The sequence below is a fragment of the Moschus berezovskii genome, chromosome X (assembly GCF_049115385.1).
Source record: "Moschus berezovskii isolate FMDL1 chromosome X, NW_MosBer_1.0, whole genome shotgun sequence".
NCBI classification, from domain to species: Eukaryota; Metazoa; Chordata; class Mammalia; order Artiodactyla; family Moschidae; genus Moschus; species Moschus berezovskii.
The window spans coordinates 140,733,298-140,748,600 of NC_142488.1; the positions used below are offsets into that span (position 1 = coordinate 140,733,298).

The 15,303-nt window shown below is 45.2% G+C and overlaps 1 long non-coding RNA gene across 3 annotated transcripts in view; it reads right to left on the reverse strand.

Moving 5' to 3' along the window:
- Window positions 1-829, reverse strand: part of LOC148773480 (uncharacterized) — a 92,385-nt gene extending 91,556 nt beyond the window's left edge. For all 3 annotated transcript variants that reach the window (XR_016036943.1, XR_016036941.1, XR_016036942.1), the window contains exon 1: window positions 541-829. This is a non-coding gene — a long non-coding RNA (uncharacterized LOC148773480). The remainder of the gene's footprint in view (window positions 1-540) is intronic.
- Window positions 830-15,303: the final 14,474 nt, after the last annotated feature.

Sequence of the window (15,303 nt, forward strand, 5' to 3'; positions counted from 1 at the left end):
TCTCGGAGACGCCGCCAGAATCTTAAATAATGGCTTTTGCTGGTGTGTTAGGTAGGATTTCCTGGTGGAGGAGTGTCCCTCGTTGAGTTCTAAGCCAGTGCCGGTGCCCAAAGTTGCAACTAGGCGTCCGACAGCAGTGCACACGTCTCCGGCCTCCTGCAAACTGAGGTCCTGCACGTGGGACCTTGGGCTCGCTGTCGAGACAAGGCCGGCCGTTAGGCACTGGGTACCTGCAGGTCCCCCTCTGGGACAGGCAAATGGCCCTTCTTCAGGCAATGCTCACGGTCCCGCAACCAGAATCCTGGCGCGCTTGGGCTAAGTCACGTGCATCTAGGGGAAAGAGAAACCGCTGCTCCGCCGGGGACACCCCACGACCCCGCCTTCCCGGGGCCCCTCTTCTGCCTAGGCCGGCACAAGGGCTCCACCCCCGGCACTTCCCCAACTTCCAGATGCCCCCCTCGGCCGCCCCGGAGCGAGGGCGCGGGCTCCTCGAGCGCGCCTCCCACGCCCACTCCCGCCGGGCAGGACCCGGCCGCTCACCCGGCCCCCAGCGGCGCCGCGCTTCCTCCGCAGGGTGAGCCCGCCCCGCAGCAGCGCCAGCAGGTCCCGCAGCCGCGGCCGCGGAGGCACCGGCAGCTGCTCGCGCCCCGGCCCGCGCGCGCTGGGGCCGCGGCCCCTGGCGCCTTCCGCCGCCACCAAGGCCGCCACCGCGGCCAGGGCCGGGCTCTCTCACGGCGGCTGCATCTGGACAGAGCCGTCTTCACGCGCTGACGGCGGCTGTGGCGCCGCCAGCTCCTCCCCACGCTCGCCTCAGCGCGCCGTCCGCGACTTCGCCGGCAGCGAGAGGGCGATAGGGCGCTTCCGGCGCGTGGCGCGCTGCCGGCCGCCGCCCATTGCCCCGCGCCGCGGCCCCTCCTGGCCCCGCCCTCGCCCCGCCCTCGCCGCGGCACATCTCAGCCTGCGGACCAGGCCCCGCAGCCACACTCTGTACCTTGAGCACCTTGTCTTCCACAGGTGCGCGCTTTCCAGAATCCACCACCAAACCCACTCCACTGCCCGGCCCATCCCCCTACTCCCTTTAGGCTGAAAAGTCCTGCTTCACCCCCTTTTCCTGTATGCCAGCCTTGACTTGAACTTCCGACGAGTGACCTAGGAACTGTGGAACACTACCACCCTGCCAGGGCTCACAAAGTGTTTGTTTGTTTTTTCTTCCCTTCACAGCCTGGCCCCAGGCCACTATTCCCAGAAATGGTTTTCCCCGAAGAACTTCAAAATGGGCTCTGTATTCTGCTACAAGTCAAACATCACTGAACTGGAATTGCTCCCACTCTGTCCTCTCTTTGGCACATTCATCATTAAAGTGAAAAACTTTTGTTCATTATGACAGGTGCTGGGCAAAATAGATGCAAGTCTGGTGACCTGGAGGTGATTCTCTGTGAACAAGTTGGAACCTGACCTTCCCTGAAAGCCTGATGAATGTGCTTGGTAAAGCGTAAAGGCCTACCGTGGCGTGAATCATTGTTCACACCATTCCAGGAGGCAGGAATAGTGGAGCCCTGGCGGCGAGACTCTTCCAACAGGGCCTTAACGTACTGATGGCTGTGAACCTTCACCTCCCAGATCCATCTCTCTTCAGCAAGGGGTAGCCACTGCTTTTACTCCTTATCAGTAGAATGCAGGGCCCCGATCCTTGCCTAAGACTTGACCCAGGATTAGATACACACATAAAAAAGCAAAGATATCGTGTTGTACTCTTGATAACTGCAAGTTCAATTCAGTCGCTCAGTCGAGTCTGACTCTGGGCGACCCCATGGACCGCAGCACACCAGGCCTCCGTGTCCATCACCGACTCCTCAGTTTACTCAAACTCATGTCCATTGAGTCCGTGATGCCATCCAACCATCTCATCCTCTGTCGTCCCCTTCTCCTCCTGCCCTCAGTCTTTCCCAGCATCAGGGTATTTTCAAATGAGTCAGTTATTCGCATCCGGTGGCCAAAGTATTGGAGTTTCAGCTTCAGCATCAGTCCAAGTGAGTGTGAATAACGAGCACCGCAGCTAACAGAAGCAGGGAAATGCTTCTGGCCTGAGACAGGAAAACAAATGTCGATGAAAGGAGTTTGAGCTGTGCCCTGGAGCTGAGTGCAGAAGATTCAAGATTCAATCAGGCAGAAAAGAGGATGTGCGTCCTCCAAGTAAGAAGGGAAAACGTGAGAAAAACACGAGGGTGGCAGGACACAGAACCTATTGGGCCCTGAATGTGTCCTATTGGTGGGAGAGGGAGATTGTGTGATGGAGGAGGAGGAGAAAATGTCAGAGTAGATGCTGGTGACATATTGGATGCTTTACATCCTGTCACCAAAAGCTGTGAGTGTTTACTGGAAAGGGCCCTGAGGTCAACTATATCGGACATTACAGTTTGCAAATACCCATTACATATATTTATTCAAGGCTGAAATTCCACTTGTACGGACCATATCAGAATGTACTGGCTTATATAATGTTCAAATACTTCTTCTCCCACTGGGAATTTAGGCATTGCCTTGAGCCCCAATGTCATGGGCTTCCCTCGTAGCTCAGTGGGTAAAGAATCTGCCAGCAATGCAGGAGACCCAGGTTCAATTCCTGAGTCAGGAAAATCCCCTGGAGAAGGAAATTGAAACACACTCCAGTATTCTTGCCTGGAGAATCCCATGGACAAAGGAGCCTGGCAGGCTACAGTCCATGGGGTCACAAGAGTTGGACATGACTTAGCAACTAAGAAAAAAACAAAAACCAAAAAAATAAGCCAGTCATACTCCATACTCCAGATTTCCTCCTGAAATACCAACTAAAAAAAGTTCCCTAGACCTTTGGTCCTGGCCCACTAAAGGCACTCCAGGACACTTGTGACCAACTGTCCCTCTGATGAGTGGATGCTTGTGCCATGTCACCCCTGAGAACACCCTTTGAATCACACCATGAATCTACTCTGCTCTAAAACAGAATACACATGTTCTAACTCCTGGTCCAGATCCTTGGACTTCATGCTCTTTCACAGAGTTACTCTGCTCTAAAGCAGAATGCACATGTTCTAACTCCTGGTCCAGATCCTTGGACTTCATGCTCTTTCACAGAGTTACTCTGCTCTAAAGCAGAATACACATGTTCTAACTCCTGGTCCAGATCCTTGGACTTCATGCTCTTTCACAGAGTTACTCTGCTCTAAAGCAGAATACACATGTTCTAACTCCTGGTCCAGATCCTTGGACTTCATGCTCTTTCACAGAGTTACTCTGCTCTAAAGCAGAATACACATGTTCTAACTCCTGGTTCAGAACCTTGGACTTCATGCTCTTTCACAGAGTTTCTCAATGCAAGACCAGGGAGTTTGGGGCTTGACCCTATGGCATTGACCGGCGGTCTAAAACTTAATATCAACAAAGGCCTTTGGAAAGTTGGCTTGGGGTAAGGCGCTAAATGACAATAGCCGTATAGCTATGGTATAAGACAGACAGTAGGGCATAGCAGGAATGTGTGAGCAGAAGAGCAGTGCCACTGTCTAGCTCTTATCAAGCAATGTCCCACCCACCCCAGGACCTTAGCACTTGCCATCCCCTCTGCATGGAATACCCCACCTCTGAAATTCTGTCCACTACAATTCTCTGTAATGGTGGAAATGCTCTATATCTGCTTTGCAGCCACGAGTCATCGGTGACTTTTGAGCACTGGAAATGTGGCTAGTGTGCCTGAAAAACTGAATTTTAAATTTCATTTTATTTTAATTAATACAAATTAAGATAGCCACATATGGTTGTGGGCTACTCTACTGGAAAGCAAAGTTCTAGAATTCCATGTTACCCTTTCTCTACTCCTTACGTTTTTTAACTGAAATGTCTCCATTTCAGTGAGGTCATCCATGACCACATGATTTGAAATTGTAGCCCATCCCATCTGACCCCCGCCCTGGCTGCTTTCTAGCCCTCCAGTGTTGCCATCCATCAGTCTATCTATGTTATTTATCCACTTTCCCTATTGTCCATTAAATCCCACAAGAGTCTGAATGACTTTTCCTTTTCATTCAGTATCTAGCACATATTAGTCAAAGAATGCAATTTTTCTATATATAAATTTTTCTATATATGAGGACCTAGTTTTTCAAAAGGAGCTTAATCTGAATCTCCTGATTTTGCAATGTTGAAAGTTAAAAAAAAAAGCAAATCCTATATATGCTAACTATGCACAGGTCAAACAAAACCACTGGGGATATCAGATCTGATTTTTACTTAGGAGAATGACATCATTAAAGCTAAAGTTTATGTAAACACCAATGTTAAGAAAGTTTCATTGGCTATTTGCAGTGAAGGAAAGTGGGATACCGGGAAAGTAACTCTGGTAGCAGGTTTGAATGAGTGGGGTTAGTGGAAACAGGGAGAGGTCAGATGTTAGACATTATAAAAGAAAGCTCCTCAGGCCTTGGACATGTGTTAGGAGAAGTAAAAAGGCTACCAGGACTTTGATGAGTCCTCCTTGGAGCCCATCCCTTCCCAACATCCCTTGTTTTAATTTTTCCTCCATTTAAGATGTTTTGCATTTCTTTACCAGCTACTAGAAATAGAAAATCTAAATACAGTTTTGCCTCTCTATTCAAGCCTGTTAGTGCTTTAATATCTAATGATCAAGATGCATTGAATGGGACCTTCCCAAGGACTAAGGCTGAAGTGGGAGATCAGAGGCAGTGCTCGCACTTGAAACCCAGTACTGCCCACCCTGCCTCTGTTGAGAATGCCACGCAGAATTGTGTGCTTGGTACTAATACTATTTTTGTGTTTTCTTATGGAATGAATATACAATTGAGATAAAAGTCACAAAATAATGAAACATGTTTCAAACCTAAAAATGTTAAGCCTTACTCATTTTATTTTAGTTTTCAAGAATCACAGATAGGACTATCTGCCATCACAGGGTTCCTGACAAACCTGTGTGATGTTGTGCTATTATTTGTGTACTATATCACGTGCTATGCATCATGCAAATATTCCCCTCGGGGATGACACATTTTTTTCTTACACTATTTGCCTTGGTGGCTCCAGCCAGAGACCTTGAGTTGGTGCCCTTCCTTGTAAGCTTGTCTTCTATTCTTTACACTCATAATCTTGAAACAAAATCTGTCTGTTCATGCCTTTTCATATGCCAATGACTGTTATCATGCTGGAAATTTCCTTTTTTAAGTCAGGTGTGCACGTTTACCAGGCCCTTGAGTATTTAGGACACTGGTTAAAAAAAAAAAAATTCTTTGTGGTCAAAAGTCCAAGAAGACACAAGGAGAAGGCAATAGGAAACCTAACTTGACCAAGAGACAGCAAGGTAGCCAAGCCAGTCTTGTTATGGAAATCTACTTATCCTTGCACAGATTCAACAGTACCCCTCCTGGAGGTCTGGTATACTCTGCCCATTGGGATTAATTCTTCCTCAGGTAAACCTCAGAGTTTACCTACAATTATGAATCTACTTTCACCACCTTTCTTATCACAGTTAGTCTTGTATTTGAATTTCATGTGTGCTAAATCGCTTCAGTCATATCCAACTCTTTGCGACTTCATGGACTGCAGCCCACCAGGCTCCTCTGTCCATGTGATTCTCTAGGCAAGAATACGGGAATGGGTTGCCATGCCCTTCTCCAGGGGATCATCCCAGCCCAGGGATCGAACCCATGTCTCTTAGATCTCCTGCACTGGCATGCAGATACTTTACCACTACAGCCACTTTTGCATATAAGACCTAGATGGGGTTATAAAACCTTGGAGGGTAGAGATGACTTATTTTTGTATTCCCCTCTACTGTCCCATGCAGTGCCTAGCACATTATAGATGCTATGTTACACAATGCACACATGAATGAATGCTGGATGGATGAAGAAATGAATGAACAAAACTCTGATTAGCCAAACGCTGTCATCCTAGGTTGAGGAAAGTCAATCAGAGGTCTTAGCAGATGCAGAGTCTCGAAGGTCTCAGGAAAACACATTACCCCAAGAGTGTGGGAGGCTATACATGGACTCCAGATGGCGGCATGTTCAGATCAGCAAGGAAGAAAGATGATTTTAGCATCGGTATGTAGAGTGCTTTAACATAGGGAGATCCCGAAAGCTGGGCAGCCAGCAAAGCAGGTTACAGAATCCCAGGCATGGAGTATTAGCATGGTAATCCATAAAATCGGGTAAAGAGAAACATCTGTGTTTTCCTTATACTACTCACATCTGTGCATTATGTGCATAGACGATGTATTAGAAAGCAGAGACATCACTTTGCCGACAAAGGTTCATCTAGTCAAAGCTATGGTTTTTACAGTAGTCATGTACAAATGTGAGAGTTGGACCATAAAGAAGGCAGAGCAGTGAAGAACTGATGCTTTTGAACTGTGGTGTTGCAGAAGACTCTTGAGAGTCCGTTGAACTGCAAGGAGATCAAACCAGTCAATCCTAAAGGAAATCAACCCTGAATATTCATTAGAAGGACTGAAGTTGAATTCCAATACTTTGGCCACCTGATGTGAAGAGCCTACTCATTAGAGAAGACCCTGATGCTGGGAAAGACTGAAGGTAAAAGGAGAAGCAGGCAGCAGAGGATAAGATGGTTAGATAGCATCACTGACTCAATGGACATGAGTTTGAGCAAACTCTGGGAGATGGTGAAGGACAGGGAGCCCTGGCATGCTGCAGGCCATGGGGTTGTGAAGAGTCGGACACAACTTAGCGACTGAACGAGAACAACATTCTGTGCAGAGTTTCCATGCTAATTAAATGAGATGATGTTTACAAAGCTGTTTGCAAACTTCAAAGCACTACACCTAGAACACTGCCTTTCTGTGGGGGTGAAAGAGAAGGGATAGATGAGATGATGCCTTGGAGAAAGCAGAGCCTGGACCAGAATGGCAGAAGGAGTGGGAAAGTAAAAAGGGTGTCAGAGATCATGCCCAACCAGAAGACGGAGACCTTTCACAATATGTTTCTTCCCGTCTGGGAATGTGAAGCGTTTGTAGCCCTGATCTAAGCCAAGCACAGAGTAAACCATGAGAAAATCTGCCCGAGTGCATTCTGGCAACAATGTATGAGTTCAAATTGGCATTTGAAGATCTGGATGAGAAGATACAGATGTTGGGCTAGAGAACACTCAGAGCAGGAAGGTCTCCTAAGTCCTTAAACATAAAGGAGGTCTTCTGAAGAAAATGACAGCAAGGGACAAGGCTGTTGTTTTCATGTATGTGGAATATACAGAGGAGAGATTGGATTCATTCCAGTCGGAGTTAAGATTGAAGATGAAAACTACAGAGTAAAATTTCTGCTCAACATAGTAAAAACTTCTCTATCCATTTAAATCCATGTTGAACTTAAACAGTCCGTGTGTGTGTGTGTGTGTGAGTCGCTCAATCGTGTCTGACTCTTTGTGACCCCATGGACTGCAGCCCACCAGGCTCCTTTGTCCATGGGGATTCTCCAGGTAAGAATACTGGAGTGGAGTGCCATTTTCTTCTCTAGTACTCTTCAGTTCAGTTCAGTTCAGTTCAGTCGCTCAGTCGTGTCCGACTCTCCGCAACCCCATGAATCACAGCACGCCAGGCCTCCCTATCCATCACCAACTCCCGGAGTTCACTCAAACTCATGTCCACAGAGTCGGTGATGCCATCCAGCCATCTCATTCTCTGTCGTCCCCTTCTCCTCCCGCCACCAACCTTTCCCAGCATCAGAGTCTTTTCCAGTGAATCAACTCGTCGCATGAGGTGGCCAAAGTATTGCAGTTTCAGCTTTAGCATCAGTCCCTCCAATGAACATCCAGGATTGATCTCCTCTAGAATGGACTGGCTGGATGTCCTTGCAGTATAAGGGACTCTCAAGAGTCTTCTCCAGCACCACAGTTCAAAAGCATTGATTCTTCGGCGATCAGCCTTCTTCACAGTCCAACTCTCACATCCATACATGACCACGGGAAAAACCATTGCCTTGACTAGGCGGACCTTGGTTGGCAAAGTAATGTCTCTGCTCTTTAATATACTATCAAGGTTGGTCATAACTTTCCTTCCAAGGAGCAAGCGTCTTTTAATTTCATGGCTGCAATCAGCATCTGCAGTGATTTTGGAGCCCAAAAAAACAAAGTCTGACACTGTTTCCACTGTTTTTCCATCTATTTCCCATGAAGTGATGGGACCAGATGCCATGATCTTTGTTTTCTGAATGTTGAGCTTCAAGCCAACCTTTTCACTCTCCTCTTTCACTTTCATCAAGAGGCGTTTGAGTTCCTCTTCACTTTCTGCCACAAGGGTGGTGTCATCTGCATATCTGAGGTTATTGATATTTCTCCCAGCAATCTTGATTCCAGCTTGTGCTTCTTCCAGCCCAGCGTTCCTCATGATGTACTCTGCATACAAGTTAAATAAGCAAGGTGACAATATACAACCTTGACGTACACCTTTTCCTATTTGGAACCAGTCTGTTGTTCCATGTCCAGTTCTAACTGTTGCTTCCTGACCTGCATACAGGTTTCTCAAGAGGCAGGTCAGGTGGTCTGGGATTCCCATCTCTTTCAGAATGTTCCACAGTTTATTGTGATCGACACAGTCAAAGGCTTTGGCATAGTCAATGAAGCAGAAATAGATGTTTTTCTGGAACTCTCTTGCTTTCTCCATGATCCAGCGGATGTTGGCAATTTGATCTCTGGTGCCTCTGCCTTTTCTAAAACCTGCTTGAACATCTGGGAGTTCACGGTTTACATACTGCACCCTTGCAAAATGAGGCGACTTCATGCAATTTCATTTTATCAGATGCATGGTTGGATTCAGTGACCTGGAACATTTCATCTGACCCAAACATTGAGTTTTTTCACCGGCCCTAGTGAATATTGAGGAGGTTGTATAGAGCAGCAGTTCTCAAAGTGTGGCCTGGGGACCTCTGGGAATCCTCAAAACCCTCACAGGGCTTTCATAAGGTCAAAACTATTCTCTTAATAATGCCAAAATGTTACGTCTCTTTTGTTTTCATTTTCTCAAGAGGATACACTGGTGTTGTCCAGAGGGTATGGCCATGTGATACTGCAGCACATGGAATGCAGGAACAGAGAAGAGATTCCAGCAGCTTCTAATAAGCCAAACATCAAGGAAGCTAACAAAAATATAGACAAGGCCATTCTTTTCATTAAACATTATTTTGTTTTGGAAAACCATTATTTTTCATGAAATATATTTCTATTAACACAAAATCAGTTTATTAAATGAATTAATACATTTATTTTTTTTAAAATTTGCTCTTTTCAATTTTAAAATACTAAGTATCCACATGCATGACCCACAGGAAAAGAAAAGCTCTTCAAGACCCTCAATAATTTAAAGGTGTAAAGGGGTCCCAAGACCAAAAAATGGTCATTAAAAAAATTGTCTCTGATAATAAGAAAAGAGGGAGGAACTTCACTGGTGGTCTAGTGGTTACGGCTCCCAGCAAAGAAGGCACAGTTTCCATCCCTACTCAAGGAACCCAGATCTCAGAAGCCATGAAGCACTGATGGAAAAAAAAGAAAAAAAAAAACAAAATAGAAAGAAAGGAAGGAAGGAAGAAGAAAGAAAGGAAAAAAGAAAGAAAGTAGGGAGATATGAACAGGCTAAAGAAAACATTCTGCCCTCCCACTTCCCAGCTACCTTTGCTGAGTTAACACTGCTTTCAGCCTGACACAGAACTAGGGTTTCCACAAAGGTGGCTACTAGAGGTGTCTGGGAGTAGGCAATGGCACCCCACTCCAGTACTCTTGCCTGGAAAATTCCATGGGTGGAGGAGCCTGGTGGGTTACAGTTCATGGGGTCGCTAAGAGTTGGACACGACTGAGCAGCTTCACTGTCACTTTTCACTTTCATGCATTGGAGAAGGAAATGGCAACCCACTCTAGTGTTCTTGCCTGGAGAATCCCAGGGACGGAGGAGCCTGGTGGGCTGCCTTCTATGGGGTCACACAGAGTCAGATACGACTGAAGTGACTTAGCAGCAGCAGAGGTGTCTGGGTGGTGGAACAGAGGACCCATGCTTTGGAATCAGATGGATCTGAGTTTGAACCCAAATTTCTCCACCTTCTAGAGGCCTTAAATTACTTGGCCTCTCTGAGCCTCCATGATCTGTTCTGTATATTATTAAGACTACCAGGTTGTTGAGAAGCTAGACAAGATCTTCGTGTAGAATCTAACCCAGTGAGATACCTCTTAAATTACAGCTCTCCACGTGGCTGTTGATCAATGCCAGGTGAGGTCCAGGGAAGCCGCATGACCTGGTGGTCTACACGTGATTTTCACCAACTCTCCCCACATAATCCCCTCTCTAGACAAACCCCAAATCTTTAGACAGGTTATTCCTGAAGCTCCTACTTTACCGCCAACCACTGAAATATAATTTCCTCATCTTCTCTACTCTGAATACAGCTGTGGGAGAGGAGGACAAACATTGAACGTGGAATCAAAATCCCAGGCCATGCCCTACATATGTTGATTTATTACCTCTGTGACCTTCAACAAGCACTTCACGTATTTAAGCATGTTCCCTCATCTATAAAAAGGAATAATAAAACCTGGCCTGTGTGGCGGTTATGAAGGCTAAAGTAAATAATGCCTATGAAAACACCGAGCAAACAGTAAATATATATATATATACATATATGTTGTCTTTAATAAATCTCATATATTTTATGTTTAAAACTGATCTAACTTAAAAAATTATACAATGACTACTTAATAAAAATTATCTCCAGGTAACTCCCGTGCTTTCACTGCCAGGTGCTCAGGTTTGATCCCTGGTCAGGGAACTAAGACTGTTAAAACTTAGGCTGACTGCAAGTCATGCAGTCAAAAAAAAGAAGGGAAGAAAAAGAAAAAATAATATCTGCAAGTGTGTGTATGATTGGCCAGTAACATGAAATTTGCACACATTCTTACAAGCCCAGAAACTTTGTGAATGTCTTCTGGGCAATCCCCCCAATTAGTTTTTCTAAAGTCTAAAGTCAAGCCCTAATAAAGAGAAATGCTGTGACATATCAATCTTAATTTTTAATACATTTACTTAAAAGTGGAAGTAATAAAATGTGACACTCATCTGGTTCTCCTCCTATGACCTGGTTTCTTAGGAGGGAAAAAGAGAGCTCGAGGAAGAGACACTTGCAGGGGAGAATTTATAACTGCCATTAACAGAGCTGCTAACAAAATCTTTTATCTGCAGGTGCTCTTTTATGTCTATTGATTTAGAAGTAGGAAAAGCTGTCAGTCATAAAATTCCTGTTTCTTCCTGATGAAACGTCAAAACCTGCATTGTCAAGGCTGAAAGAACCTGACTCCGCCCTCCACTCGATTCAGGATGAGCCAGTTTTGGTTATGGTCCACTGAGTTACACACATATTTGTTATCCTTGGCTCCTCTTTGACTGATGTCATTCCTTCTGAATACCGTGTAAATTCCCCCACACTTACAGTATTGTTCTCTGCATGGTGGTCATTACAGGCAACTGTAGTCTTAGGATCTTTCAGATCAAAACTGATACTGTTTCACTTTTTGAATATGTTGATTTGAAGTATGTTTGCAGATACCACTCACAATGGTAACAAATGGAATGCCATGTTTATTTTCAAGGGAGACTCAGAGGATCACCAGGCCTTAATGTTTGTAAAGTCTTAATAGTTCTTCTCAAGCTGTATGGACAAGACTTTTTAGACCTCTGTTTATGGTGTAGACATCAGAAGAGAAGATGAACTCAAGAGTCCATGAAATCAGAGGAAAGACTTGGAAGCACTGTCAGGAGATGAAGGAGCTACATCTTTGGCCTCCGTTCCTGTTCCTTCGTTTGCATATTGAGGAACAACCTGCCTCATTAGATCCCTGCTGAGAAAACATGAGAGAGTAAGCGTAAAGTACCTAGAACAATGAAGGCACAGTCAGGAGCACAGGCTTGTGAGAGGATATCGTTATTACTCTTCAGTGTGAGCTACAGGGATGCAAAAAGGGCTGGGAACTTCCTGAAATCATGAAAAATGCCTGCATATTTCTCTGATTAAAGAGACATAGGTGTCATCAGATTTTCAAAATAGGTATGTGTCTGCCTGCCAAGTTGTTTTAGCCGTGTCTGACTTTATGCGACCCTATGGACTGTAGCTCGCTAGGCTCCTCTGTCCACGGGATTCTCCAGGCAAGAATACTGGAGCGGGTTGCTGTGCCCTCCTCTTCAAAATCAGTACCCTAATCACAAAATGTCTAAGACCCATGGCACTTGGGTTGAGCCTAAATTTCTAAATGTGAGTGTGTATATACAGAACACTGAAGGAACTGCTGCGGTGACATTTGGAAAATAGATTAAGGACGCAGGCTGTGTCTGCAAACAGAACACCATGCCTGGGCTGAGCATGCTTGCAAACAAGATGCTCTGCCAGGGAGCCTGCGCCTAATGTCCCTAGTTAAGTGCTTCGCCTGCAAACAGGGAAGTACTCCCTTCCTTGATTAAGGAGGAGGGAGGACTTATGGACAGGCTCCCTAGTTAGGTGATGCAGTGAGTTCCTAGCTCCCGGTATAACCAATCTGCTTGCTTAGAATGCAAAATTGTATCCATGTATGGTCATAGAAAGATTGCTGCTGCCCGCTCCCTGCATTGCTGAATGGGAAGGATAAAATAAACCGCAACCTGTGTTGCGCAGATCTTTTTTCTCCTCCGGCCGGAGTTTTGTGTGTCTGTCTTTTGTGTTGTCTGTTTTGTCCATTTCGTTCGCAGCAGAACACAGATGAAGACAGATGCAAGCTGCCCCATTTACACTTGCAGCATTAATTATGATGTCCACCACAATGTAAAGCATGGCTTCTTCATAAGTGGACACATATCTAGAGGATGAGACAGCAAGGAAGGCCTTTGCAGGAGGCTGCTTTACTTTCTGCTTCAATTTTGCATTTTTCTTTCAAAGGCAGCACAGATCCTCTGTAAGAAGAAAAAGACAGATGGGATGACAGAATTTTGTGCCTGTTTTCTGGAGTATTTACTAGAGAATTTATGACTCTTCGTAGTTACTGTTGGGCATGTATTTAGAATAATTTTCTGCCATGACAACAGGTAGTCCTCATAAAGTTTCAGTCTCTAACAAGAGGGCAGAGATGTTGCTTTTCTAGTGTTTCTCCCTTTTAGTTTGCATATTAACAACCCTGAATAGCTACTCAATATTCTAAATAACTGAAGCTGCCTTGCTTGAAATCAACTGTATTGTTCATGGTGAAAAAATAATTACATCTTTCTTCTCTCTGGACAAAGTGGACAACTTCCTGGAACAGGCCTTATTACTTGAAAATCACACACCTTTGGCTCACATTACATATCTTCTGCAATTTAAGTGTGAATTTGGCAATAAGGAGCTCACGATCTGAACCACAATCAGCTCCCAGTCTTGTTTTTGCTGACTGTATCGAGCTTCTCCATCTTTGGCTGCAAAGAATATAATCAGGCTGATTTCGGTATTGACCATCTGGTGATGTCCATGTGTAGAGTCTTCTCTTGTGTTGTTGGAAGAGGGTGTTTGCTACGACCAGTGCATTCTCTTGGTAAAACTCTATGAAACTTTGCCCTGCTTCATTCTGTACTCCAAGGCCACATTTGCCTGTTACTCCAGGCGTTTCTTGACTTTCTACTTTTGCATTCCAGTCCCCTCTAATGAAAAGGACATCTTCTTTGGGTGTTAGTTCTAGAAGGTCTTGTAGGTCTCCATAGAACCATTCAACTTCAGCTTCTTCAGCATTACTGGTCGGGGCATAGACTTCGATTACCGTGATATTGAATGGTCTACCTAGAAAATGAACAGAGATCATTCTGTCGTTTTGAGATTGCATCCAAGTACTGCATTTCAGACTCTGTTGTTGACTATGACAGCTACTCCATGTTTTCTAAGGGATTCTTGCCCACAGTAGTAGATATAATGGTCATCTGAGTTAAATTCCCCCGTTCCAGTCCATTTTAGTTCATTGATTCCTAAAATGTCAACATTCACACACACCTTTACTATTTCCTTTTTACTAGTGATTGAGCAGAAGGTAAATAAGTCAGCAGGGATGCATGGAGTGAGATGCCCATGGCCCTTTAAACCTGTAGTTCTGGCCTTCAGCTGTGAGCTGAAGATCACGTGGCAATGAAGGTGATTAAACGGTAGACCCCTGGCCAACTCACATAAATCCTTTAAGCCAGCAGTACTTTTTAGGATTAATGCACTAATAGAAAAAGATTAACAAAAGATGCAACAGAGAAATAGCTTCTGTGACAAAACCTCTCCACTTGGGGCAAAGACAAGTGATCCTGTCAGCAAACCAGCTAAAGAGGTTGCATGCACTGTCAGATGAGGCCTGGCTAACACATTCATCCACAGCCTCGTGCCAGGGCTTCTCATTCCAGAACTGTGGACCTGGCTGTGTACATTTTTCAGGGGGTTAAGGGAGCCTAGAAGGTTGACAGTTACTCAATGAGGAACATCCTTAGCATTGTTCTGAGTAGTCACTGAGAAGACCTCAACCTCTGACATGCTCAACAGTAGCCTGAGAGTAATGAGAAAGGGATTAGGGTCAGTGGGCCTAGCAGAAACTTTACTGCATACACAGGGCAGCTTGCATTATTCCTAAGAAGTCTGTTTCGCTCATTGTCACTTGGATGCCTATTCAGAAGCAACTCCCCCAACTGCACCCCCTGGACCATGAAAACACAGCAGGTATTAGAGCAGTCGCATAAGGAAACATGCAGCTCAGGCACAAGAGAACTCATTAAAACCACTCCACCCTGAGGCAAACACACCTACCCATCATGGAGATGTGATGCAAGAGTGCAGGCTAAGTAAAGCCAATAAGGACATGGTGGGAGGAGAGGAGGGAGGAGGTGAGATGCATGGAGAGAGTAACATAGAAATTGACAAGACCACATGTAAAATAGAAAGCCATGGGAATTTGCTATATGACTCAGGGAACTCAAACAGGGGCTCTGAGACAGTCCGAAGGGTGGGATGAGGAGAGAGGTGGGAGGGAGGTCGGGAGGGAGGGGACATGGGTGTACCTATGGCTGGTTCTTGTTGGTGCATGATAGAAAACCACAAAATTCTGTAAAACAATTATCCTTCAATTTAATGTTTTTTTAAAAAGCCAAGAAGAACTGAAAAGATTGGGCTTTGGTGTTTATGGAAGAAAAAAATGCAGCATAGTTGATTTGACGCAAAGGCATTTCCATAAGGCAGGACTTTAGAACACCCTTTCCTGCAAGGAGAGGCTCCAGGGTTCACCAGTTGATGAACCCACTTGCCA